We start from the raw sequence: 26,436 nt of genomic DNA on the forward strand, positions 1-26,436 counted from the left end.
CTGCCTGAAAGCCAACGTGAATGCCCCAGCTTCATGAGGACAGAGGGGAATTTCCAGGGTGTGAGCACGCAGCAGCAGCTGGAGTCCAACCTCGGCTCTGCTGAAGCCGCACGTGGAGGAGGCCCTGAAGATCCAACAAAAATCTGGAATGAGAAGATCCCCTGGGTCTCCCAGCTGCATCTGCAGGCAGTGAAATGGTGCGGCTGGCTGTGCTAGTCATGAAATGCGATGAGCTTTCTGGTATCAGCCAGAGTCAGAGGACAACCCTTGGGGCAGTCCTGAGTCTAAGATCCTCTGATGAGGAAGAAGCTGATGCATCGTGGACTGTCAGATCACCGGTGCTGGGCTCCAAGATGACAGTGACTGATTTTCTTTATAATCATAAGCTGCAGTTGCCAGAATGACCCGTCAGAGCCACGGCTCAGCCTGCAGATCAAGCAGCTGGAGCTGCTGCAGCAGGCAGAGCTGGCACACAGGGGCAGAGCAGCTTCCACGGGCACAGAAGCTGCACAAGAACCCCCTCAGAAGGGTGCACGGCAGAAGGCACCAGAACACACAGTGGGACAAACATCCCTGACCCCGTGCACTGGAAATCACAGACGGCAAATTCCACCAAGTTCTAGTCCGGCAGTAGTAAAATGAAACAAGGGAAGAGCAGGACAAACTGCCGGGGCAGAGCCAGCAGTGCCAAGGAGCTCCCCAGCCGCCCCTAGTGCTCATGCCCTGCACAGCACAGCTGGCACTGAACGCGCCAGAGCTGGGGTGTAACGTGGGCTCTCTTTGGTCCCGACCCACTGCTGCCTCCAGCCACCCCCAGCACGGGGCTGGGACAGCCCTGCAGAGAATGCCTGCTGTGGGATGATCTGCACTCTTCAAAGGTTTCAGCAGTGATCGTCTATTTCATTTCAGCTTCCACTATTCTTTATAGGAATTTATTTCTTGTTTAAAGACTCAAATTCGAGTATAGAGAAAAGGCCAATCATTACTGTCCCTCTGAACCCCAGGGCACAGCAGCATGGCACTGTCCTCTTCCCACTTCACACCTGGCTGTCATTGCAGTGGCATCTGTGAGCACTGTGAAGCACCACAGATGACTTCACATTCAACTGCTCTCTCAGACCTGTCAGCCAAGAATGAGCCTTCCCAAACCTGAACCAGCCAGGTCCAGAATGCCCCCAGGTCTCTTGGGGGAGACTGAATGGAAACTGGGAGTGCAGCAGCACAAGGACAGACCTGCTGCTGCTCCAAAGCAGAGAGGGATGGAGGAGCCACCCCAAAAGCAGCAGCACCCAGGGCCAGGGAGATCAGAACCCAGCAGCACACACACGACCGCTCCAGCCCCACGGGACCATTCACCTCAGCCTCCAAGACACCTTCCCTGCCTCTGCATTTGCTTTTAATGTTTCATGATTTGAGCTAAAAATAGCAGCTGTCATGGAATCACAGACTGGGCTGGAAGGGTCCTTAAAGCTCAGCTCACTCCACCCTCTGCCATGGGCAGGGACACCTTCCACCAGACCAGATCGCTCCATGCCCTGTCCAGCCCAGCCTTGGACACTTCCAGGGATGGGCACACACAGATTCTCTGGGCAGCCTGTGCCAGGGCCTTGTATCTAATCTAAATCCACACAATCTAAAACAATTACCCAAGTACATTTTCACCAGGTTCAGCAGAGCATATTTGTAACCATCCCTCGGCTCAGGAACTGTGCTGGGTACAGACGGCCAATACCTGAGCTCAAGCAGGGCTGGGGAGGGAGACACTGCTGTGGGGTTTATTTCTGTCCTCACAGACAGAGCTGCAAGTACTCTGAAGGCAAGAAGAACAAAAGAGAGAGCAATAAAGGAAGACCAGATCTAACATAAGGTGCATTTATCAAACACACACTGAAAACTAACCCTGTGTCTCCCTTTACTGAAAGAACTGCCCCTTCTCCCACACTGCACCGGGGAGCTGTGCTGGAGAGGACGGGCAATAGCTGTGATCTAAAAAAGGCAGAAAACTAGGCCAAGAGCAGCTGACACCAAAATGATGGAAAGAAAATACTGCCCTGGATAAAGGGTTCCCCTCTTGAAAGGCCTTGGGAGCCTTTGCACTAACATGTCTGTTGGCCTTGCTGCCAATCAGCAGAGACCACCCATCCTCGATGAAATTAAATTGAGAAGCACATCCAACACACTGGAAGACCAGGCTGTCACACAGGAAAAAAACTAGGATTTGAAGACTAGAATAACAAGAAAGCAACTAAATCCAAGGTTATTACAGGAAAACTGAGTTTCTGCAGTAAATTCAGGGTTTACCAAGTGGGAATTACACAGCAGGAGACAGACTAATACACTGGTCAGGATGAACCAAAGGATGCAGCTGGACAAGTGGCAAACACGGTCTCCAGGATGTTGCTCAGATTGTTTATGGAGACAAGGAAGTAATAAAGGGCACATAATAGCACGGCAGGGTCTCAGCTGGAATGACATGTATGGCTGTGAGCACCTGAGCTGGGGGCAGAGGGGAGCTGCAGGTGGAGCACACGTGGGGCAGAGGCTCCCCAGCCAAAGCCAGGCCTCAAGCCCCAGCCCTGTGTGTCAGGAGCTGGCACGTGCCACCCCACTTTGCCACCCCAAAGCAGGCAGCATTCTCCTTTCCTCCCAGCTCAGCTGTGGGACACAAACTCTGCAGCCCTCACACGAGCCCCAGGCCTCACTAATGCCACTGCAGGAGAGGCTTACTGCTTTGTAAGCCAACTTTCCTACTTTTCCCTGTTTCCTTCTTATGGAGGAAGATAAGAGCAGGCCACAGTGACCGTGCCATGTACTATGCAAGTGTTTGTCAGTTAATATTTTGTTCCAGCAAGGCAAGGATCCAATAAGTGATGCCGTGGAGCTGCTCTCCCTTGCTGGGAATGCAGTGAGGAGCTGCTGGGTCCTTGGAGCAGGTCATGACCCAGCCGCGACACTACAAAACTCTGCTGGGCTGCCCCAGCCTCACCTCCCTGCACAGCTGCTCACTGCTCACACTGATGCCTGCCACCGCGCGCTCCTGTGCAGCTACAGAGCAGCATGTGCGAGCACAAGCCTTCTAAATTCAGCCCTGCTCCTTCCTGCTCCCACCTCTCCTTCCATAGCACAGCAATAATGGTGGCAATCTCTTCTGGCAGCATGCAGAACTAAAAGGATTAATCTGCTACATCTCTGTAAAAGTACTCCAGTAATTAAGAGGAGCAACTGCTGAACAAGATTAGCAACAGACTAGAACAAAACAGAATAAGCAACATGGACCTTTACAAAAGCACGTGCCGAGGTGTCACACCTGCCGTCGCAGCATCCCAACAGCAGTGCTGCTGCTGCACCCTCGCTGGGGCTCAGCAGGCGCTGCACGCACACCCGTCCTGCTCCCTCTGCTGCCCTGCGCTCACCAAATCTACCTCTGCGTTGCTTTTTGCCACCGTCTTTGAAGTGTCTGAAGAAGACCAGCGTTGCCCAAACATGGAGTGGTTGGGTCCCCAGAGCCCCTGGGTGGGCTCCCAGCCACGCCAAGCGCCAGCTCTGGTTACAGAGCAGCGAGCTCTGGCTCTGGGGACAAAGGGGAACACCTGTGCTGGGACAAGAGCCTGGCCAGGCAGGGGGACAGGCCCATGGTGCCCAGAGCAGCCCGGCCTGCCCCACAAGGGCCATTCCCAGCCTGGCAGGCTGGCACCTGCAGCTGCCACCAAGGCCACCCGCCCCGCCAAGGGCCACCTGTGCCACCAAGGGCCACCTGTGCCACAGAGCCTGCAGACACTGTGACACTCTCCTCAGAGAGCTGCAGCACAGCCCAGCACCCCTGCTTTAGGCTGGCTCCCTCCTCTCCCCACGCCCTGCAGAGCCCTGACACTACACACTGGCCACAGCAACCTGCCAGCAACACAGGTATGGGAAACACGACCTGAAACGTGACCTAAATTCTGCTGTAAAACCAAGAGGTACTCCAAGCACCTCCCTCACGCAGCACAGCTGCTTGCTTTCCTTTTAGATTTAGGACACAGGTTTTCTACCCCTCCCAGGTGGTTCAGGCACATAAGGGAACTGTGAAGGGAACGGTGACCAAAACGCAGCACCACAGCTAACAGAGAATGTGTAAAATTGTTTGCCAGGCAATGAAGCAAAGCAGGAAGAGCTGCACTTAAAAACCAGGAGAGTTTTACTGCGCCAGCACCCTGGGGCTGACAAGACCATCCACTCGAGCCTACAGCTCCTCAGGCCTCCTGCAGCCCTCCAGCACCAGCACCTGATGCTCCTTGCTGGGCACATCACTGGGACACAGGTTCCCCAAGTTCTGCTTCCCACCTCCAGCCATCCCATTCCAGTACTCCAGCTCCGTTCTCATCCTGTCCTCACTCCTTCATGGCTTAGTTCCCGTTTTAGGGGGTTCAGCCTCAAAGAAATATCCTGGATGTTATTCCTCTTGAAAGTATTTGGCAGCAGATGATCTCAAGTTTTTCTTAAAAGGTGTGTGTGTATGCCAGAAAGTCCATCAGGCTTAGCTGTGCTTGTCCCAGGAAAACAGACAGACGGGACAGAAGGAATCCAGCTGCTGCAGCCCACGGGTCCCAGGCACTCTGGGCACCCACATTTCCAGTTCTTCACTGCACACCTGAATGAAGCTCATCCCACGTGAGACCAGCTCTCTGGAGCGCAGGGTGCCCACCTGCCCGTCCCACCCGAGCCGCAGGGGCAGCTGCAGCCGCCGAGGTGCCTCTGGAGAGCCTCAGCACGGCCACACCTGCAGCTCCAGGCCGGGCAGGGCGCAGGTGTGAGCGGAGCCCGGCAGCGCCCGAGCAGGAGCCGCACCTCTGGGACTGCATTCGGTGTCAAGTGTCAGCACGTAAATTGCTATTGGCTTCTCAATAAGCAGCAGCAGTGAGCTAAGTGTTTCCCTGTGTCGTGCAGGCTCTCTCTGACTCAATACAGCAGTATTGACAGCACAATCACAGGGTAATCCAGGCCCCACTAACATCTCAGCACCTCCTCATTGAAAATACACTTTCTACTTGGACAACAGCCCATTAGCACAGGCTCCATCAGCAGCGTCCCCCCAGCCCACCAGGACACGCAGCAGCACGGCCTCCCGACACTTCCTGGGGCACAGCCTAGGGCACCACAGAAAAGGGCTCTTTGCCATGAGAAATCACCAATGGAAAAAGGATGAAAGCTAATCAGAAAGTCTTTATGGCTCAAGTCTCTGTAGATTCTGGAAAAAATTGCTATTTCCTTGCTAGACAAGAGAAGTTCATTCAGGGAATTAACTCTGTTCTTGCCCCTGACCCTCTGCCTGTCATCCGTCCTCACTATTGTATCTCTAAACCTCGCCCACACCTTCCTCCAGGCAGCAGTTTATCCTTTCATCCATGGAAAACAAGAGACCTGCACCTGCACAGCATGAAAACCAACACTGTACTCCCTACTGCAGGGCAGTAGGGACCTAAATTCTACTTCTTCTACTGCAGGGCATGGATGCTCTGGAGGATCCTTAATACTCCTCTGGCTCTTGGAGAAGAGAGCTTTGCTCATTTGCAGGTACCTCGTGTTACCACCACTTGAAGGCAAGATCAGAAAGCGAAAAATGTTAAAAGCTGAAGGGGCCTGGGGGGTCCCTCGGGCTGGGCTGAGCAGCTGGTGACTCCCCAGGCTGTCCCTGAGGGGTGGCCTGGCTGGGGCAGCCCCAGCCCCATCCCAGCACGCGGCTCCACGCTGCCCACGTCCACCAGCTGCACTCATCTGGAGAGCTGCTGCCCCCAGCACACAAACGGGCCGGTCCACTCTTCCAGCTTTACCCTACTCTGGTAACACTCCCAGCAGACCCAGGAGCACAGACACCTCCAGGAGGGCAGCACACACCGTGCCCAAGGCCTCCTCCTGCCCCACACCGCCTCCTGAAGACCATCCACAGTGACTTCACCGCCACTGCTGCCATGAAACATGGTTAATCTAAGGAAAACCAGGAAACTAAGGATACCTTTTACAAGCACAGCCCAACATGCCTGGCACGGTGCCAGCTCTTTCACCAACACAGCTCTACCACATCCCGCACTGACACGGAGCAGTCTCCCCTCACCAGGGCCGAAACAGCATCGGGTCACTGGAGAAGAGCAGATAAACGAGATGGGCAGCACCTCCAGCAGCAGTGCCTGCTGCCCCCGTGCCCAGGGGCCCAGGGCCGTGCTCTCCCACTGGACAGGCATGCTGCACAGAGCTGAGCACAAACGTTTGAAAGAGAACCCTGTGCCATGGCCACGCCAGTGTGCCACTGCTGGAACCTCACAGGCAGGGTCAGGAGCTTCTGGGGAGACAGGGAAGATGATTTGGTCTGGAGGCAGATGAGGAGCAGACCCCTAGTTAGGAAGAGGTTAACACTGCTCCTGCCTGCAATCTGATAAATGCTCTGCAGAAAGCAGGTTCTCTCACTTTGAGATATGATGTCACTAACCTTTATTGATCCACAATCAGAGAACTTTGCTTATCTCTCTCCTGTGATATGCCCTCCTGTACTCAACTGGTGTTTAATACACTGCTGGGCACCTGGCACTCACTGCAGCTCCCACCACACCTGCTGGCCCAGCAGGGACAGTGTCTGACAGGCTGTGTCTGTCAGGTATGGCCCAGCCAGCTCCAGGGGCAAAGGCAGGGGTGCACCCCTGCCAGCCCCAGGAACCCGTGTTCCAGAGGGTATCGCACCCCTGCTGCACCCCTGTGCCACCCCTGCCAGCCCCCCGTGCTCCAGAGGGTATCGCACACCTGCACTGGAACACTGGGGAGAAGAGGGGCCAGCAGCAGCCCATGGCCCAACACAGTGTGACAGCCTGGTGCACGAACACCTCTCTGTGCCCCAGGTGAGCACGTGCCCTCTGGAGTTACTCCTGTGGGACTGTCTATCTTAACACAACTTTTACTATTTTACAGAAACAACACTTCACTTTTAGCCTCAACTTCCTTTCTCATATTTGAGGTGAAACATGAAGTTGGGTGACTAATACAGGAACTATCAATGAGCCACAGGCTCTGACATGGCAGCCAAGTGCTATAAACTGAATGGCCCAAATCCAGTGAGGTCTGTTTCCCATACACCAGTGACACCTGAAAACACTCAACAGCCAGGTAGCAAAATCTGTACTGTAAACCATTACATCAGTCACATGCAGAGATGCTCCTCTCCAGTCACTGGAGAGGAGCTTCACGTGCTGGTTTTCTGCTAGATAACACACGAAGGAGCTGCCTGTGAGCCTGCCTTGCACCACCACAACCACAGCAATACTCTGTGCTCACACTGCAGGGCAGCTCTCACTCACCTCTGAAACCAGGAGCTCACAGGCTCGGCCAGACTGGAGGTACTGGAGAGGTGGAGTGCAACACCTCAGCGTTCAATGCTTTGAAGGTTATGTGAGAATTTGTCTTGTAAAGCTTTGGAAAAGACAGAGTAGTACATTTTCCAACATATATAAAATAGCTGTGACCTATTTTACTCACTAATCACCCAAAAAACCACATTCCTGTATCACTGCAGGCCAAGTTTTAGGGTAGGAGATAATTTTTCCCCTCTCTTAGCTACAGGTGATGAAGCACGGGCACCGGGTCCCTAATCCCCAAAGCAAGATCCCAAGGAGAACCACCATGGTCTCAGTAACGTCCCCCTTGGTACAGTGAGAGCCCCCTTTGAGTCTGTGCTCCTGTAGCTGTAAATACACTGCTCTGCACACAGGTCAGAGGAGAAAATTAACAAGAATTTGTCCACTTTGCAAAGGTCAAATTACTACACGTTACTGTTCTGATCCAGTCTAGTGATTCTTACCATTTCAGACATGTGCCAAACTTTCTTTTTTTAATTAAAGGTCTATTGAAACATGTGCTTGTCAAAATAGTAAATCACAGCCTTCCCCAGTTTGTGAAAATAAATTAGGGAACACTGTCTGAATGCCAGCCTTGGTAGAGAGCATGAAGATCCCAAACTTAGATTTCCTGCAAGTTGAGGGACATTTGAATTAGAGGTTTTAGACTGTAAGCCATTAATATTCCTGCTCATTCGTTAAGTTCACATACAGAACACTAAATATTTCAGGATGCAAAGGAGAAATGCATGGGCCAGTGGCCGAGTCAGCTCTGTCTCTGACAGCTGAGAGAAATCATCACTGAGCCACCAAAAAGAGCTCTGGCTGGTCCCAATGCAAAAGGCAAACCTGGGCAGGCAGGGAGGTGCTGCTGATGGATGGGTTCCACCCTGCGGAGTGCAGGGCAGTATTTATCACAGAGCTCACCCCGGGTGACACCCTGCTCCACAGAGAGCCGTGGGCAGCAGCTCCAGCCCTGGCCAGCAGAAATGGGTGCAAAAACAAGCTGAACCCCTGACACATCGCATTCTGCAGCTAAAAGGAGTGAGGAATTATCTGCCATCCAAAGTTCCACAAACCCTTTATCCAGCCTTGGACTGTGGGACTCCGAGCTGCGGCCGGGAGGGCACGAAAGGCCCCAAGGAAACCCTGAAAACTAATCTGGAAACAGTAGAAAATATCTGGTAGCCAGTAGAAAAGTCTTGTTCCAACCTGCCCTTGCCTCGGGCATCAGCAGGCGTGAACAGGAGTCAAGTATCCCACTAGAGCAAGGACTGAGTCACTTGTTAACAGCATCATTCCGAGGATCTGGTCCGCAGGATTTCCCTCAGCTCTCGCAGCCAGGCAGGCAACCTGCACAGCTGCTCCCCTTTGGCTGCCAGGGCTGCGCCAGGAGCTACCAGAAATCTAAAGACATCATTCGGGCTGCTCAGCTGCTCAGACATTTCCTCCGTGAAAAAGCTTTCAGTGTAAATATATCCTGCTGCAGCTCAGCATCTCCACTCCATTACAGATCACGAGACTCAGCAATTCCCTGCCAAAACAGCAGACTTGGAATAGTTACAATTTTTAATGCACAGTCTATACGATAACTTCACAACATCAGGGAAAACGCAGCTCAGTGCAGCCAGCAAGAAGTGGCCAGAGAAAGAACTTCGTTGCTGGAGGATGCAGCCTTTAGATATAAGCATGTTCCAGGGCAGTCTGGAAGAGCAGTCTCAGACCAGTCCCAGATACAGATTCCTACCAGGTATTTCTGGAAAGTGGATCTGCCTCGTAGCAGGCACTGCTGGATGCTGGGCAGAACAGACATCAGAGTGCTCTGCACAAGCTTAGGATAGAAAAATGATAACACTATAGACCCATCTTCTACCTAGTAGCAGTTTTATATGACAAGAACCTTCACTTCACAGGATTTAATGAAATTAATGGGTTTTTAAATCCCTTCACCACAGCACTGCTGTCATCACCTCCAAGACCTGGGTCCTCTGCTCTAGCTACAGACCACTCTGGATGGGAATTCCCAAAACATCCCTACTGCCAGCCCTGTAAATCCAGACAGGTGCACAGTTTTCTCCCAGTAAAAGCCTGGACCCAAGGGGCCAACAGAAACCCCCCAGCTGAGCACCCCTGTCCACACAGGGACCCCCAAACCTTGCATCTCACCATGCTCAGGAGGCCTGGGCTGGGACCCAAGGGGCAGAGGAGAAAGGGAGGGTGGCTGCTGCTTCTCTTTATTTAAAAGGTGCTGCTGGAGGTAGAAACACATGAAAGTCCATGTAGGACAAGGGAAGGAATTATCCCTCCCATTGATTTTCGCTCTGGGGTATTAGAAAGAACACAGCATTTATCTGGAGATTTCTTCCCAAAGCTAGCTATGGACTTTCAAACGTAAATGAGACTTGAAAGGGGCTTATCTGGCAAGAATCCACTGAAACTTCACAGGGGAGGGGGTGTGGGGGGGAAATGGGGGGGCCACGTGAGCCTGGCGGGGGCTCTCTGATCCACGGCCTCAACCCGGCAGCCAAGGGGCAGAGCCCAGGGCAGGCAGCGGGGTCCCTGCACCCCCGTTTCCAGCAAGCATCCCTTCCTCAGAGTCCCTTCTGCAGGAGCACAGCCCCATGGCATCGAGCACCCCACGCCAGGGAGGGCAGAGGGCTGGGGCAGCTCCCTGGCTGGACACAGCCCAGGGACCCAGGCTCACTGCCCCTCGGGGCTGGCTCCATGCTCCAGAGCCAGGCTGTGCCCAGGAGCTGCAGGGGGCTCAGCCCCGACCTGAGCAATCCCTCTGCAGCATCCCCAAGGGTACCCACCTCGGTGCCACCCCCAGGGCACAGCCCCTGCCCCACGCAGGCCCTGCCTGCCCCACGGCCCCACTCGCTGGGAAAAGCCTCGGCAGGCTCATCTCCCGAGCCCGGCTTTCCCAGGTAGCTGGGAGGGTGTAATTGGTGAGGCAGGAGATTAGAAATATCGGCAGCCTCTAAGTAAGACTTTAATTTACTGGCAGATCAATAGCGCTAGGGTTATATTGGCAAAGTGTCTACAACTCTATTGACTCACGCAATTCCTCTTATCAATTTATCAGAAATCTGGAAGCCAGAAGATATTGTTTGAAGAAAAAAGGCAGCAGGAGTTTGAACACTTAGCATGGGCTGCCCAATCAGGCACTCAGCACTAAGCGTTTTACAGCAGATGTATCAGCCGCAAAGGAGGCCAATATGATATGATTAAGAGCTAACTTGCTTCCTCACATGCCACACAGCCTTTTTAAGCTGCTTCTCACCTCAGACCTTTGCACTGAGACAGTCACTGTAACAGACGCGTCCCACCAGCCCAAAATGGAACTACAAAAATTCCTATTTCACTCTGCAAGAGCCTAAATTCAACCCCCTCCTGCCTGGACCCTACCCAGGCTCACCTGGGTTTCCTATAAAGTCTCAGCTTTATGGAATTAAAAAAACCCGCTACAGCATCAGGAAATGTGTTCAGAAGGATAGAAGAAAAATCTCCATTTCTGTACTTCCTCAGAAAAATTCAGCATGGCAGCAGAAAAGGTCTGCAGTGCCGCATCCCTTTGCCTCGCAGGGTGTGAAATGGAAAAACAACAGTAAGGAAAAAAAACATCTCCCGGGTCTAAAAATCCAACGATGACAAACACTGCCAGGTATGAGAAGCCTTTCTTCACCTCAGAGGGGCGTTGGAACAGGAAACCAAAATAAAATACTCCAAACCCTCTCTCTTCCATTAGTCCTCAGATGACTGGAAAACACGCAGCAATCTGGGCTCTGGGAGCAGGAAATGCCTCTTGACCAGTGAGCTGCCGCTCCTGGGACCTTCCCTTGGTAGGATGGGGAGCTAATGGCACATCCTCTCCTCCAGCTGGATGCAGTGCTGCACAAGCTACCCCTCCACCGCACCTTCACCTCCTGCCACCGAGCACCAGGGCTCCAAAAGTGACTACCGTGACACAAGTATCAACCCAGGGGCAAGGAGCCTTTGGTTTCCAGGTGGAACTTGCCGGTCCCTGGCCTCAGGCTGGAGGCTGTCACCCCTGCTACTGAGAAGCCACAGCCCTGCCTTCCAGGGGGAACACAAAGGTTTAAAACTAAACAGAAGTTCTGATGCAATAACTGTGAAAAGCCTTGGCTGGAGGGCAGAAAGAGGCAGGGTGGGACAAGCACAACTGCCTGGGCCCCTGGCATGGCCGAGGGGAAGGCCTGAAGCCACAGCCCGGGCACCAGCACAGCCCCCTGGACCAGCAGGGGTGCCCAGGGTGTCCTTGCTGCCCACCCCACCTGCCCCACGGCACCGCAGGCAATCCCTCCAGCCTTGGTTGGGCAGCCCTGGCAGAACCAAACACTTGTGGGGACCACAGAAAATCAGATGGAATGAAAGATTAAAATGAGTAAAATCCTTGAGCCCAATCAAGGACACAAAGATACCGTTCTTGGGAGGGGAAGAAATGCCTGCCTTCCCCTCTATCAAAGCAAAAAAACAACATCCAGCTGGTGTTGAAGGCCAGCAATTGCCACTCCATCGCTGCCACGTTCAGATCACCAGAGCCACACTTGGAGCCCTCTGGCCCAGTAGGAATCATCCATCCCACGGCATTTAAGGTGCTCAATCCCAACACTAGACAGCAAACACTTGGCATGTCCAGGACAAACGGAGCTGGCTTGGTTCTGCTCATCCACAGAGCAACTACCAGCCCCAGGGAACAAACATCCATCTGGACACCCAGAGCATCCAGCTACAGCAACCACCTCAACCCCTCAGACACCTTTGTCCTGACGCCCACCAGGGTCTGCAGCCAATTCATGGAACGGGGCCTGAACTCCCCCAAGGACAGCTGGCACAGCTGAGACCACCGAAATGGGGAGAATAAAGACCTTTTGCTTAAGCCCCAGGAAGCAAAGAGAAAAAACACTAATTAACTCAGCAGCGAGTTGTTAGTATTTGCATACAAATGCAGCCACAAATCAGGACAAACAAGGCAGGACAAGGCAGGCCCGTTAGTACACAGGGATCCAGCCCAGCTCCGTGGGTCAGCGGCTGCTCTGGGGGCTCAGGGAGCCAGCCCTCATCTCCACCAACACTCCTACAACCAGCAGCAACAGAAGCCACGGGGATAAGGTTTCCTCCCACATAAAACAAAGGACTGGGATGAATTCTTTAATCGCAGTTGAGAAAAGGAAGAGCTGCTGGAGAAAAGCCGAAATGGAAGCTCCTCGCTGGGACAGCTGTGCTGCTCCTCACCCTAGATGAGGGCAGAGCAGGCTTCCCACCAGGGCAGCCGTGCAGGGACAGACAGGCCCACATCACAAAGAACAAATCACACCTGATGGAGCAAAAGAATGTGCCCAAAAGCCTACAACAAGTGACCTGAGCAGAACAAAATCCAGCTACTGCAGCAGTTCAGCAAGTTTAGCCTTCCAAACGCCACTGGAGCAGTCGGCTTCATCACACGTTTCACCTGATCGTGCCTCCTTGCTCTGGAGATGTCTCCTCCTGGCCCGGCAGAGGCTGCAGGTGTGCTTGGCAGCGAGCCTCCCAGCTCGGGCCCTCCCTGGGCACTGAGGGACCCAGAGCTCCCTTCGTGTGCACACTCTGCATTTGCCTAACGAGTCACTTATTACTGCTGAGGGCTCAGTATTACACAAAATTCACTATTTTTCCTCTCCCATAAAGACAAAACCTGCAATTCCACTGTTTGGGGTTTTGTTTAATTATGTGCTCCACCCTCCCAGTCCCCTCAGCTGGGATCTCAGGATTTAAAAGTAAACTCCAGCAACTACCAGTTCACATCAAGGCGCAACAAAAAGAAATCTGATTTCTAATTTTAAATAGGAAACTCTCACTGGCAAGATCCCAAGAACCCTTCCACGGTGACTTTTATCAATGGCAGGTTTGTCATGACTGCAGCTCCGAGCACAGACCGTGGGCCCAGGCAGAGAGCAAAGCAGCACAGCCTGGGGCTGCCATGGGGCACGGGGAGCCCGGTGGGCCCGTGGGGGGCACGGGGGCCCGTGGGGGGCACGGCGCCCAGCAGCACTGGCAGCAGCAGCTCTGTTCCTGCAGCCAGCAGACACAGCCAGGACCCGGTGCACCCCCAGCGTGACACATCCAACAGCAGCCAGGCCCCACTGGCAGGCAGGACCCACCACAACACACAGCTGAACCCGAACTGAAATGAAGGAGCATTGCAGTACAAGTATTCTACACTAGATCTTTTTACTCCTAAATGCAAAGTTTCAGAACAGACATTATTGAAGAAATCACAGCAGCTCTAACAGCTATTCCCATGCTCAGGTCCTGCAGCATCCAATTTAGAAACCATCCTTCTGGCTTTTGAGTGTGTTTGCAGGAGAAATCATTTCTGCTTGTCCTCACCTGGGAACCAGTTAAGATCACATTTTTACTCTGGGGTATGGTATTTTGCTTTACTAATGACTTTACAGAGAATAAACCATTAAGAAATTATCAGTCTATGGAAACAATCAGAATCTGGAGGTGTTGCACAGGAATCTGGAGGTGTTGCACAGGAAAAGGGGCACCACTGTGCTGGTGCTGGAATGTGGACGGGCACACCAACCTCAGCGTAGTCTAAACACACCTGACGTACAAGCTCGTAGAGCACACTACACATATCCAGCTGAGACCCAGGAGCACATCCAGACCAGCACAGCCCACACCAGGGCAGGGCACAGCGTGTGCCCAGCCACCCTCCCCTCTGCCAGTGCAGCCCTGGCCACCAGCTACATCCCAGAACTCTGCAAAGCAGGAAAGACACAAAAGAGACTCCTGGGACGTGAGACTGGGCATTGCTTAAATAAAACCAAAATCTGTTTCAAAAATTGCAGCAAATATTTGCTTTGGAGCGACAAAGAGCATTGGACAGTGGAGGAGGGAGCTACCCTGGGAGGAGAAGGAGCTACCTGGGGCAGGTATGGACCCTCAGAGAACAGGCTCCAGACCCTTCAGACAAACACTGGGCAGTGCTGCTGCAGAGGCACCGGGTGGGGGGGAGCAGATTGTTTGTTTATTGAAGCAGGTGAAACTCCAAACAGAAGCCGTGCAAGCTGCCAGCTCCAGGTGCTGGCTGTGCAGAACACAGGAACGCAGCGGGGCGCGGAGCCCGCGGCTGGAGCGGGGCCAGGGCAGAGCCAGGGCAGAGCCAGGGCAGAGCCAGGCACCAGGCCCCGGCTGCAGCAGGGCCAGGGCAGAGCCAGGGCAGAGCCAGGGCAGAGCCAGGGCAGAGCCAGGCACCAGGCCCCGGCTGCAGCAGGGCCAGGGCAGAGCCAGGGCAGAGCCAGGGCAGAGCCCGGGCAGAGCCCGGGCAGAGCCAGGGCAGAGCCAGGGCAGAGCCAGGGCAGAGCCAGGGCAGAGCCAGGCACCAGGCCCCGGCTGCAGCAGGGCCAGGGCAGAGCCAGGGCAGAGCCAGGGCAGAGCCAGGGCAGAGCCAGGGCAGAGCCCGGCACCAGGCCCCGGCTGCAGCAGGGCCAGGGCAGAGCCAGGGCAGAGCCAGGGCAGAGCCAGGGCAGAGCCAGGGCAGAGCCAGGCACCAGGCCCCGGCTGCAGCAGGGCCAGGGCAGAGCCAGGGCAGAGCCAGGGCAGAGCCAGGGCAGAGCCAGGGCAGAGCCAGGCACCAGGCCCCGGCTGCATCAGGGCCAGGGCAGAGCCAGGGCAGAGCCAGGGCAGAGCCAGGGCAGAGCCAGGGCAGAGCCAGGCACCAGGCCCCGGCTGCAGCAGGGCCAGGGCAGAGCCAGGGCAGAGCCAGGGCAGAGCCAGGCACCAGGCCCCGGCTGCAGCAGGGCCAGGGCAGAGCCAGGGCAGAGCCAGGGCAGAGCCAGGGCAGAGCCAGGCACCAGGCCCCGGCTGCAGCAGGGCCAGGGCAGAGCCAGGGCAGAGCCAGGGCAGAGCCAGGGCAGAGCCAGGCACCAGGCCCCGGCTGCAGCAGGGCCAGGGCAGAGCCAGGGCAGAGCCAGGGCAGAGCCAGGCACCAGGCCCCGGCTGCAGCAGGGCCAGGGCAGAGCCAGGGCAGAGCCAGGCACCAGGCCCCGGCTGCAGCAGGGCCAGGGCAGAGCCCAGCACCAGGCCCTGGCTGACAGCAGGGCCAGCTGCTCACCCACAGCAATTTCCATCCAGTTCCCCATGCCAGAGCTCCCAAAATGAGAAGGATGCTCAGAAGGAGCCAGGGCCCGTTGGGGACCAGCTCGTCCTGCCATGGCAGAAGGAGCTCATCCTTCAGCTAAGCCTAAGCCTCAGCCACAGCTCAGTTTCCTTAGGTCAAAGGGCTGCACAGGGATCCTTTAAGTTTAACCATACTGCACTCCTGAAAGGGTAAAATAGTAATACAGAAAAGATGACTAAAAGCAGTGCCTTCCTCCCAAGGACCCTACACCAAATGCACACTTAGGTCCCAGAGCCCCACACAGGGTCCAAGCTTTCGGCTGGGGCAGCAGCAGAGTGAGCCCTCCTCTGGGAACAGTCCTCAGTCCTGCCTGCCTGTTCCCCTCTGTTCCAGCAAAGCCACTTCAACCTGTATCACACAATTATTTCAAATTAAAGGGAAGCTGGCGAAAAAATAACCAAAAATAAAAATATTTTGAGGAAGCTTTTTTCCCTCCATCCTTTAGCAGTTTTTCTAACCCAGGTCCCTTCCCTAAAATACTTCCCCGTGCCACTGCCCCAAAGCTCTGTGTCAGCAAAAAGAAAAAGCATCCAGGGCAAGGCTGGCTTGGCAGCAGCATCAGTGTCACACACAGATGGGACACCAGCCCCTGCAGCCTCTCCAGGTCCTGCCTCAGCACCACTGAGCCCTCGCTGCGATTTACTTGCCAAGAGTCCCTACACACAGGTAAACAAGGGGAATTCAGTGCAGGCTGCAAACATCGCAGTGTGAACCTGCTCGTGTGAACAGGACGTTCCTGTTTTGGTTTGAAATCCAAGTTGCTTTGGTACAGCTCATAACTGTTTCCAATTCAATTAAGCCAAACTAAAATAAACCCTCCTTGAACTGAAAATAATGTCCACGGGGCATTCTAATGTGCAAGTAAATCCTTTGAAAAAATAATAATAAATCAATGCAAACTTTTCTAAGCAGGAAGAGTGCTGGTAAGCAGAAGGTATTTGTTCTGAAAACCTCTGAAAGAGTGAGAATGAGGAGCCAAGCACAGTTTTCACCAGGCACTTCTCAGAGCCCAACTGCACTGTTTATCTAAGACAGTTAAAAGGGGATCAGCAGCGTGAAATGCAGTCAGCTTCAAAGTCACAGTCTCGAGTCCTAAACATGCCACAGCAACCTCATTTTAGGCAAACACAGGCTCTATTTTTGTTAAGTGTTTCTCTTCCTCTGCTGTGCAAGAGGCTCATACAAGGAAGAAGGAACTTTAAAATATAAAACCAACCAAACAAAAAACTTTCACACTCAAGACACCATGAGAACATTAAAGAACAACTCCTCTGTCCTTTCTCCCACAGTACTCACTGTAGCTATTTCTACTGAAAGAAGCTTTATTTTACCATTTTCTTCCCCTTTTGTAAAAGATCTGCACACTAAGACTCTCAGACCTTTTATTTCCAGTCACCAGAGAGTCAGGAGCCATCTCTGGGGCTCAGAACTGCCCTGGCCTCCTCATAGTGACCTGCACCATGGGGCTGACTTCAGCTCCCCATCCCCTCTGTGCTGGCCACGGGCATCACTTGGGACTGTTCAACAACCAGGTAATGCCATTAATGGAAACAGCTGAGTCTTAACACAAGTAAATTCAAGCAGCAGCTGAGAAATCACCCAGTCCTACTCCACAGTCCAGCAACAAGAAACAGACACAGCTTTTAATACCCCAAAATCTGCACAGGGGAAAACTGTGACCAAAATACTCCTCCCCTCCACCTCCTGGCAGGCTATGCTTCAATGGCAGCTGGAGTTTTCTTGGTTTCTCCACTTTTTTTTTTCATTTTTTCATTTTTTTTCATTTTAAAATGCAGAAGACTCACTGAGCACCACCAGCAGTAAAATACCCATGTCTGTGCCCGACACCTCCCCAGTAATTTCTCCAGCGGTATGGAACTTCAGCTCTCCAGAGGAAAGTCAGTGCTTCTCGAGGAATCTCACCAAACACATCTCACTGACCACTGCTACTTCACGGGCTTCATACCCAGAAGCAAGAAGGGCCTGAGAAAAAGATTGCTGGGGGTATAAAAACCAGAATCCTGACATCCAGTTCCTGCCTAAAGTAAGCAGACATCCACACAGCCAGTGGCTACTCGGACTCAAGGAAGGAAACCTCCAGTCCCAAGAGAGCATCCCATCATCCCAGAGACACAAAAGGATGCTTAGAGGAGGAACACGGCTAGAGAGGTGGCTGGTTGGACACCTCCAGTTACACTGCTAAGGGGGACCATGGAGGGGGCTTCTGGCAAGTAGGTGTGCAGCCCCAGGCACAGCTGGGAGGTTTCAAGAGAAGAGCAATCAGTCATGCTGCTCCTGCTGTGAGGCTGACCCCAGCCGCTGCTGTGCAGGACAGAGCTCAACCCTCCTCCTGCTCCTGCACGGGCTCCAAGCGATCCCCCAGGCACTCCCGGAGCTTGGCTCCGTTGTTCACACATCTGCAGTTCCAGGTGAAACTGCTGCAAGCCTGCCATGAAGGCAGCTTTTCACGCAGGGCTGCGCTGGCACCAGACCCACCACCTGGGTGATTTCCAGCATCTCATGCAAACCTCCGGGACTTCCACGTCACCCAAAATAAAGAGGAAACAATGGAGAGGTTGGTTAAAATAAAGCAAGCAAGGAAATAAAAACACCTGTGGCAGCTCCTTCAGACAGGCACTGCTATTCACCAAGTAACTGCTCTGTGAAATAGCAGAGGGGCACGTGGTGCTGAGCAGCCTCCCCAGGGCTGGCATCCCACCGCAGCACACAGCTCAGGACAGGCTCCGTGGGCAGCAAAGGGCACAGGCTGGCAGCAGTGCCCAGCTCACCACCTGCTCTGCCCTCTGCCAGCCACGAGGGACTGCCACAACCCACCCTGCCGGCCCTCCTGCAGCACTGCTGTGGGCACTGTGTGCCTCTTGCCCACCATCCCCACTGCTTGCCCAGTAACACACCAACCCAGCGCCGCCTCCTCCAGCCGTGCTGCAGGCCCAGCACCGTGCCCACAGGAGCTCAGAACGTGCACCTGCCTACACCTTCACAGCTGCCTCTACTTGGACTCTCTAGAATTACAAACCCCAGCCAACACGACCAGCCCTCCACCCCGGTGCTCTGTGCCCCAGAAAGCAGCAACACCAGGAGGGCTGAGATGGTGTCTCAAAACAAGGACCAACCAGCTCCATTTCTCCAGTACCACAGCACAGGTCTCCAGCACGACGCCCTGCTGGCGGGTGCTGAGGTGCTCTGGACAATCCCTCTGCTCCATACCAGCACAGCAGGTGCTCCCATTTAAAATTTAAGGATGCAACAATGCTCTGGGGATTTAAAACATGTTGTGATTTTTCACAATTAACCTCCACTTACAGTCCCTGCATGTGAACTACGCATCATCCCATTTCATCCTCCAGCTGAGGCAAACACTTGGTGTCTTGCCCAAAGTCAGCGTCAGAGCTGAAACGGATCTTTTGACTTCCAAACAAGCTCACGGTGTTAAGCTGCTTTTAACTGTCTCTATGGAAGATGAAAAACAGCAAGAAGAAAGGAACTGGGGAAGGAAGTATGTAAGACTAAAAGAGACAAAATTAACAGGAGAAAATTAAAGAGGAGAAATTTAGGCTTTGACATCTGAAGCAGCTGTGTAGGAGCACATGTCTGGGTGCTGCAGACCCAGCTTCCAGAAGAAAGGCCACAGCACCCACTCTCAAAATCAGATGCAAAGGCACTGCCTGCAGCACCCTGGGGACACGGTGAGCCCTGCCAGCCCCTGGGTCCCACTGGGCGCCTTCATCTCCAGTGCCTGGGCCCAACGCTGCCCTGGGCACCTGCAGTGCCCCAGCCCAGCAGCACCAGGAGGGACGCCCTGCTGCCGGCCCTGCTGCCGGCCCTGCCACTGACCCTGGCGCCAGCCCTGCCGCTGCACGCAGCCCGGTGTGAGTGACACGGGCCCGCACCGCGCTGGCGGCCGGGGTGCCTCACTCCGACACCAACAAAGCACAAGGTTAATTTGAACCTCACAGCCCTGCTGCTGCGCGCTTGTGCCTCCTCCTCGCCCTCCCTCCCCGCTCTCCTTTCTGTGCAAAGCCTGACATCTACAGTTCTGTCTGGCACAGTCAGGGGCTGCAGTGGGAACCGTGCAAGGACGTGGGGACATGGTGGCCGGCTGCCCTGCGCTCCCCGGCCTCAGCTCACCCGCACGGCACGGCACAAAGCAGCCTCGGCCCCATCCGGGGACACCAGGAGCCAAGACCGCCCAGCAGCACCGCTCCAGCAGCCAGGAGCACACTGCTACAGCTCACCCGAGAGCAGCTCCTGCGCCGGCACTGACACCCAGCCCCGTCCAACACGGCACAGCCCAGGAACCACAGCCTGGCAGCATCGCCTCCGCAGCCATCGTGCGGGAGCCTCCTGCACCCCAGCATGGCAGAGCCCCTGCTCTGCTTTCCAGGTGTCCAAGGGGCTGGGCGCCAGCCTCTGCAACACCAGAGGTACGGCGGAAATGCACAAGCCGCTGTGCACAGCCTGAATCCAGAATACCTTCACACTGCAGGAGCAGGGCTGGTTTGCAGACTCTGCAGCTCTCATATACCGAGTAGCTCCGAGCACTTCCCTTGCTCTGTCTCCTGAACCAACCTTCAGGCCTGCCGACATGTTTTTTCACCACGTGGTACCTCAGCAAACACACCTTGGGCAGGAAGCCCCAGATTCTGCATCATCTCAAACAACATGCACCTGACTGCGCTCGTGAGCCCAAACGACCTGCACCTGATGGCAGTCATCCAGCTGTGCCTCTTCACCTCCCCCTTTCTCACTCAACTCCACCATAACAAGAAGACCCAAACCCTCTGAGCCCAGCACCAGACGTCACAGTCGCTCAGGAGGCCCGGCCCGGCCCAGCAGGATCAAGCACGCCATCGCCATGTCACCATCAGCCATGTTGTTTGTGCGCCGAGCCCGCATCGAGCGCCGCTCTGTTTGCACAAGGCAGCGCGGAAGGAGGGTTAAACCCCCTGCCACCCAACCAACCCAACCAGCCATCTCAGAGCCAGGCTGCCACCAGCCAGGAAAGCGCAGCTGGAAGCCCAGGGCGAGCCCAAGGCAGAACGCAGGGACCTGAGGGCTTGGGAATAGCTCGGCGGGTGGAGGACAGGAGAAAACCTTTTACCAGAGCTGCCAAGCACATTGTCTGCTCTAGCATTACTGCCAAGCCAAGGAACCTGCACAGCTCGGCCCTCACCAGATTTAATACCTGAAAGCCTGGCTACCACAAGGCCAGCATCCTCATGTTCAACAGTAAATTCAGAACACTGTGAAATGTTTGTTTTCCAAGGGGGAAAAAAGAAAAATACTGCTGGTCCTCTTTTCCTTTTCATAGCGAGAGGCATGTTTGGCACTTGTGACATAATGAAATTACAATCAACAGCCAAGCGTCTCTCCCAGCAGCAAACTCAAGGGCAAAGCCGGGTGGCCGCAGTCTGCCAGCAGCACCCGCTATCCTCCCACTGTCCCTGCACCTCAGCAGTGCCTGGAACACGGTGGCAGCCACCACCAGCTGCGGCCTGCGTTGAGCTCCCTTCCTGACATCCCCAACCAAAAAGTAATTTTGTGTGGGATCGAAGTAGGACTGTGCTCACAGCCACCTCTGGCACACGCACGATGCACACCTGGCGCTTGCAGCCCCGCACACAGCCAGCGTTGCTGCGGCGACGAGCACCCACCTCCCGCACCGACAGATGGACACGTCTGTCCGGCACAGCCAACAAGGAAGCGCTGGAAGCTCTGGCTTCTTGCCGGCACAGCGAGACCTCAGCAAGACCCGTAGCATCTCCGAGGGGAATGAGGACGGCAGGGGCGGCCGGGGCTGGTGGGATCTCCAGCCCAGCAGCAGGACCACTGCCGGCAGCGAGGGAAGCCCGACTCATCCACCCTGTTTTGGTTTTTTTGTTTTTGTTTTTTTTTAAACTAGCTAGAATTTATCTATTTCTCCAATCCCTGCCTACACACAAACCCAACCTCGGGAGCAAAGAAGAATGCCTGAATCGTAGATCAGAGACAAAGCAGAAGGCGAGCGGGCGGCCTGCTCCCGCTGCCCTCACCTCACCCCTCGGCGCGAGGCGGTTATATTTAGGTACCGCCACGGTCTGCGGTGCCGCGGCCCCCTCGGGCACGGCGCAGAATGCAGATTTTCCAGACAACAGACCACAACAGCTCCGTCAAAACCATTAGAGGCTGCGGCGCCCAGGCCTGCGCACAGATGTTTTGATTCCCACTCTCCTGCCACGACAGCCCTCGACAGCCCCATCACTGCCGCCATGCGCTGGACACCCAGCCCGAATTTTGGCTGTCGAGCAGGGAGGGAGGAGAGAAGGGCAGCCCTGCTCCCCAGAGAGGAGCTCCTCTCTCTAGTCTCCCCCTGCACCTCCCCAGGGGCGGACAGCCTCCTCCAGGGCTCCCAGTCGGCGTGGGGAATGACCCACCCTTAAGGAACAGGAGCAGCACAGCGGGGACAGCCCCCACAGGCACCTGCCGGGCCCGGGGGGCCTCTCCCAGGCTGAAGCCCCCACAGCCGTCAGTCGCAGGAGCCTGCAAGCAGCACAGGGGTCCAGCACGTGCTGGGCCAGAGGGACCCGTGGTGACCCAGCTTTGTTCACAGCCCACCTCTCCTGCCAGCCGGACGCACCCACGGCTGCGCGGCCCCCAAAGCAAAGCCACACAAAGGCCAAACCTTGGCCACGCTCTGATGAAGGGATGCGGGAGCTCTGAAATGCTCAGCCTCTCCCAAGCCTGTCCCTCCAGAATCGATCTCTGCAGCGCAAACACACCTCCAGCCCCGGCAGGGCCGGCGCCAGCACCCACAGAAGATGGTTGCCGAAAATTCTCCCACCGCAGACGAGAAAGCAGCGCTGGCAGGGAAATGCTCCCACAGGGGATTGAGCCCCCGCAGAACAAAACATGGCATGTGAATAAAGTTGATGTAAAAGCCCACTAGTCCTTTTTCTGCTTCTCCATGTAACATATTTTTTCTTATTATTACCGCTATTACTGTTATTTTGGAAAGCGGAAGGAGGTGTTAACAGGGAGGCTGACGCAGCCAGCTGCGCGTCCATCGGCTTGGGATTCAGCGATTCCTGCTGAAGCCTTTCAACCACTGGCCAGGCCCAAAGCAAATCTGCCGCTCCTGGCCTCTGGCGCGACACCGACAGCACCCGGGGCGGGGGTCAACGCAGAGACGTGAAAGAGGGACACACGCCTCTGCTTTTGTCAGAGCAGCCACCAGAGCTGGGCCCGGTGTGACAGCGACCGCGACAGGGCCGAGCGACGGTGCCAGGCACGCGGGGCCGCCCGCACCGCCCTGGCCTGCCAAGCGGCACCTTGGCCGCGTCCTGCGGGAACAAAAGGCAGCGGCAGGGTGGGAGGGAGGGTCTGGAGGCTCTGCAGCCGAGGACCAGAGCTGCTGCGGCCGGCACCGCGGCGCGGGAGAGGGGCTGGAGCCAACTTCCTGCTGCCCTCTGTTCACAAAATGACCGCGCTAAAAAGAAAAGACGAGGAGGAAAATACAAATACAGCAAAGCAACTTCTGGGGCCAGATGCAGAGTTTCGCTCCCCTCTAACGTGCCTTTTCCTTGCTTTTGTTCCAGTGGAAGACAGCCTGTGGAGCGGGACCGGGCAGGAGGCAGCTCAGGCAGCCGCACAGGGGAAAGGGGAAAGAAGCCCGGCGAGCCCTGGGCCTGGCCGCAGGGCCGGCGCTCCATGGTGGTGGGGAGCCCAACGTGAGCCTCTGTCGGGGCCCTGGGACACCCCCTGTCCCCCCTCCCGGCCGCTCCCCGGCCTCCGCCGCTGCGGCAGCCGAAAAGCCACGCTCCGTCTTCGCTCGGTGCCGGACCAGACAGTGCTCCCTAATGAGGGAGCATTACAATCAGCTTGTAATGCTGAATTTTTAATGCTGCCGAGGGCTCTGTTACATAATAAAGGGGGAACCGGGAGCAGAGGGCGGCCGGTGGGGCGGCCCGATCCCCCTGGCCACGCAGGTGGTGGCCCCGGCCCAGCGGGCACCCCTCGCACCCCCTGACCCGCCGCTTACCGCCAGCGCCGCAGGACGGGGCGCGCTCGACGCCCATCGGAGCTCCTGCCCTGCCGCCGGGGTTGCACAAACTTTCCTCAAGTGCGTGGAGGGGTGATGCCAAAACGCTGGCTCCGCACTCTGCCGCGGCTCGGCCGGGAAATGATTTAAAAGCAAAGTTCACGAGCATGTTAACGGCATGCTCTCGTATGTCCCCGCACACACGGGCTGCGCCGCGCCGCTCAGTAATACCCTAAGACTGTAAATCTATAACCACTGCAATGATTTAGTGATTAAAAACATGATAACATATTGTGTAACTGCAAACCACAGAATCCCTGCCAACTCTCCTCCGAGATACAGGAACAAAAATACAGAAAATGTGTTGCTCGCAGCGGTCTTCCTAAACTCGATGGAAAGATTTTAATAATAATGCAAAAAACCCCAAAAAAACAAACCCCAAAAACAAAAACCCAACCCAGACATTAGAAAAGGCTGGATATAAAGCAAGGGTAGAAAAAAAAAATATTTAAAAGATGGAATTTTAAATACGGATCTTGCTCTAACAAATTACAATCTAAACATGCCTCGCTTTTTTCTCTTTTTAAGTTTGTCGTAACTGGAATAACTGGTCTTGTGTGATGTCTTGCATATTCAAAGTGCTTTGTAATAGGATACGGAGACCAAACCTTATTTGCCTAAACTCAATGGGTTTTATTTTTTCCCCTCTCTCCCCCCCCATTTCTTTTCCTTTTATTTTCCCTCCTCCCCCCCCCTCTCCCTTAACAGGGGGAGGGTGCAAGGGGGGGGAGGCAAAAGGAAGCGAGGGCTTTAAGCTGTAAGGAAAATACCTGAAAGGGGAAGCTACAATCCGTAATACAGCGAGGAAAGCCAAATATTATACATATATTTTTAAAGGCAGCTATGGGAGTTTTGGCCTCTAAGCAGCCAACTTGACCCCATTTTCTCTATTCTCTTATTTCCTCCGTCGGAGGATTCCTGCACCTTCAGTTGTATTCGAACTCAATGTGACCCTAAGGAGGGAGTCACCGAGTCTCCAGAAAATTGCTCCATATTAAACAGGAGCAAGAAGAGGAGAAAGACAGCCGGCGCAGAGGGGACACGGCTGCGTTAGAGTCCAGGACATACCGAGAACAGCCCCAAGCACAGCGGGAGAAAGAAACAGACCTTGCTCGGAATCAATTTTTGTTTGTTTGTTTTAAAAAGAGGGGGCGGGGGGGGGGGGGGGGGGGAGGGCGAGAGGAACTGAATAATTAAAAAAAAAAAAAAAGAGGACAAAGACACAAACGCAACACAAATTATAAATAATTCACAGTCCGAATCCCGCGTGTGCGTGGCACCCACGCACGCCGTGCACAGCCAGGGCAATACATACACACACACACGCTCCCCTCGGAGGGTGCGAGCGGCAGCGGGGACCCGAGCGCGGCGGGTCCCGGCGGGGACCGACAGCGACCCGCGTTTCACGTAGCGCGACAAGCGCCGGGCGATGCAGCCCCGAGTCATTAACCCCGGCCCCGAGCGGGCTCGGCCTGCGGTGCCGCCCGCCCCCGCCGCGCTCCCGCACCGAGCCGCCCGCGGGGAACAAGAATCGCCGCGGCCGTGCGCGGCCAGGCCGTGCGGGCCGCGGGGCTCCGCGGGGCCGGGCCCGCCGCCGCCGGGGCAGTTTTCGGCACTTTCTTCGCCCCTTTGTTTTCCGGCGCGTCCCCGGCGCGGAGCGGTCGCGGCCCGGCGCGGTCCCGGGGGGCGCGGGCTCCGCGCGAGGCCGGGCCCCCGCCGCCGGCCCCGCGGCGCACAAAGCGGCCGGGCGGGCGCCGCGCTCGCTGCGCGCCCCGCGGCCATGGCCGGCGGGCGGGGCGGGGGGGTCCGCGGGCGCGTAGCGGCCCCCGCGGCGCCGGCACCTGCGCGTCCCCGGCGGCGGCGGCGGGGCTCCGGGACGGCGAGCGGCACAAAGTTTGCTGGGGGATCCGGGGCGGTGGGTGGGAGCGGACGGGAGGGGGGGCCGGACCAGCCCCATGCAAAGCAGCCCGGGCGCCCCGAGCAGGAGGAGCCCGAGCGGGGGACAGGGCAGAAAAGTTGCCACTTACGCGGTCGCTGCTCCGGCGGCGGCGGCGCTTTTAATCCCGGGCGGCGGCGCGGGGGCTACAGATCCCATGCAGGCTGCGGCGGCTGCGGCGGCAGGAGCGCGGGGCTCCGCGGAGGGGCCCGGGGCAGCAGCAGCGGGAGCCGGGGGCAGCAGCCGGAGCCGAGCGGGAGCCGCCGCCGCCGCCGCCGCTGCCCAGCAGCAGCATCGTTGTCGGGGAGTTTGCAGCCCCCCGGAGAGAGGGGGCCGCGGGCGGCGGCAGCAGCAGCAGCGGCGGCGGCGGGTCGGGGCGGAGCGGCGGGCGCGGAGCGGAGCGGGCGGCGGGCGCGGAGCGGGCGGCGGGGCTGGCGGTCGCCGGAGCAGGAAGCGCCCGGACTCAGATCTGATGATTGGGAAGAAAAAAAACTCTTTGGATCTTTATTCTGCTAATTAGTTTCCTGCAAAAAATGGCTGATTAGTGCAGTGCGCATGTGCCTCATTACCCAGGCACGACGGGAAGGGCTAATTAGCCACCTTCTGGATCAATAAGATTCAGCCCAGGCGGCGGGGGAGGGAGCGAGCGCGCAGGAGCGGGCGGGGGGAGCGCGGCGGCGGCGGCGCCGCACCGAAACTTGGGGCAAGCGGCCGGCCCCCAGCCCGCGGCGGGGGGGCCCGGCCCGGCCCCGCTCCGCGCCCCGCCGCGCTGCCCCGCGCAGCGCCCTGCCCGCGCCGAGCCGCGCCGCGCCGTGCCGTGCCGCCCGGGGCAGGGGGCGCGGGCCGGCCGGCG

General features: G+C 56.2%; 1 protein-coding gene across 1 annotated transcript in view; it reads right to left on the minus strand.

Moving 5' to 3' along the window:
• Nucleotides 1-25,733, minus strand: part of ZFHX3 (zinc finger homeobox 3) — a 130,064-nt gene extending 104,331 nt beyond the window's left edge. The window contains exon 1 of the mRNA XM_054296153.1: nucleotides 25,675-25,733. The gene's annotated coding sequence lies outside the window, so the exon portion shown is untranslated. The remainder of the gene's footprint in view (nucleotides 1-25,674) is intronic.
• Nucleotides 25,734-26,436: the final 703 nt, after the last annotated feature.

This window comes from Melozone crissalis, unplaced genomic scaffold (genome assembly GCF_028551555.1).
Source record: "Melozone crissalis strain CALT ecotype California unplaced genomic scaffold, PUWL_Pcris_2 ptg000007l_1, whole genome shotgun sequence".
NCBI classification, from domain to species: domain Eukaryota; kingdom Metazoa; phylum Chordata; class Aves; order Passeriformes; family Passerellidae; genus Melozone; species Melozone crissalis.